Genomic DNA, 1,806 nt, shown 5'->3' on the forward strand with positions numbered 1-1,806 from the left:
ATATGCATAGCCTAATCAACAAAATTCCCCAAATTCAAGCCACTAACCATTACGACGCTCACCTAGATTTCAAGGTTTTCAAGGGGTTACTGGGCCAGTAAGTTTTTAATCCATATAACCTATTCCACTAAAAACATTAATATATAAATTGTTATGTTTTACCATAATGATGGGATGAGAAATGGATGTTCTGTATTATATATCGTTATCTTTGATTTTTTTTGATTATGTGTGTGTGTGTGTTATTTCTTATTTATGGTGCAGGTGTTCCCTTTGGAACCATCACAATCAATGAAAACCCCTTGTCGAAGCCTTAAGAAGAATGGAAATGAAATGGTTCAAATGCTACAACCATCTTCACGTCCAATGTCACAATGCAAGGTAAGATTATATTTATTTATACTCTTATAATTTTATCATATTTTTACATTTATTCTTTTTGAGTCACATACTTATATCTATGTATAATCTAATGTTCAGAGTAATGAATATACATCTCCTAAAACACCTTTGCACATGTATGATGGTGGACATGATACTCAGCAAAAATCACATTCTCCTCAACCATTGCGGCATTCACCTAGACTTCAAGATAAATTAAGAGAGGTAAGTTATATACTACATATCTTAGCTCATAATAACATTGACATATTTTTTTATGACTAGTTAATGCATTTTCTTTTCATATTCATTACATGTTCACCATATTCTCATTATATCTATATAGATTTTGATATTTATTGATAGCTAGTCAATGAATTGTCTTTTCATATTCGTTACATGGTCAGCATATTTTCATTATATCTATGTGGATTTTGATATTTATTGATAATGTTTTAATTTCCATAGAAAACAAAAAAGATAAATGTTCATGCTATGGTTAAAAGGACCAAAATCACGCCAAAGGACTTGAAAGCACGTGGGTTCAAGTCACGCAAACAATACATAGAGCATATATGCTCAACTACCATTGCTCTCACTAAACCCACTAGGTTTGCTACTTTGAAGGCTAAACATTCCAGCAAGTTTAAATGACTTAGGCTACAATAATATAACTTTAGCCATTGTTTTGTCTATAAAGGGGCTACAAGGACAGTTTCAATATATGTAATCTTTGTATTCTTTAGACTTTTCAATACATCATTTTTTTTTCCAAAAATTGTTTCGAGGTGCTAAGTATGTCTTTAAAGTGCCAACATCATAAAGATTTTAAATATATTTGCATGATATTCCTCTGAAGTACTGCCCTTCACTAGCTACGTTTGCCCTTATCTGTCCAACTTTATCCCAGTTGTTATCGCATCAATCCAAGAAATAGTGAATCCGTGACCTTAAAGGCGAAATAATGCACACAAATATATACAAAGGAATAAAAACAGGATAATATATTCCTGAACGATTCAGTGCTCAGTCTCCTGGCATCCTTATCAAAGCATAATTAACAAAATCTAATGTTATTAATTATTAATGCAGTAAACCGCTCCAAGACGTCATTATCTCCATATGTGACTGCATTTCTGAGCACCCATTTCAATCATCCCTCTGCTCACGTAGATAGTTTCTGGTTATGTTAATAGGTGTGATAGGTCTTCATAATTTTAGTTTTAAAAAAGGAAAATAATAATGTTGTAGATTTCAACTATATATCTGTTAATTTTTAGTGATTTATTTTAGAATAAGTTTTTCCAGAATTTTCATTCTTTAAAGAAAAATTATGAATGTTATAGATTTCAACGATATCGTTGTTCACATTAATCTAGTTATATGAATAGGTGTAGTTTAATCTAGTTATATGAATAGGTGTGA

At 31.0% G+C, this 1,806-nt stretch overlaps 1 long non-coding RNA gene across 1 annotated transcript; it reads left to right on the forward strand.

The window, feature by feature from the left end:
* The first annotated feature begins 264 nt into the window (after positions 1-264).
* LOC149196099 (uncharacterized) lies at positions 265-1,089 on the forward strand. Its single transcript, XR_016255207.1, has 3 exons — positions 265-381; positions 544-606; positions 850-1,089. It is a non-coding gene; the product is annotated as an uncharacterized LOC149196099 (long non-coding RNA).
* Positions 1,090-1,806: the final 717 nt, after the last annotated feature.

The sequence above is a fragment of the Pinus tabuliformis genome, chromosome 2_2 (genome assembly GCF_031772625.1).
Source record: "Pinus tabuliformis cultivar Carrire ecotype Pingquan chromosome 2_2, CPIR1, whole genome shotgun sequence".
Lineage (NCBI taxonomy): Eukaryota > Viridiplantae > Streptophyta > Pinopsida > Pinales > Pinaceae > Pinus > Pinus tabuliformis.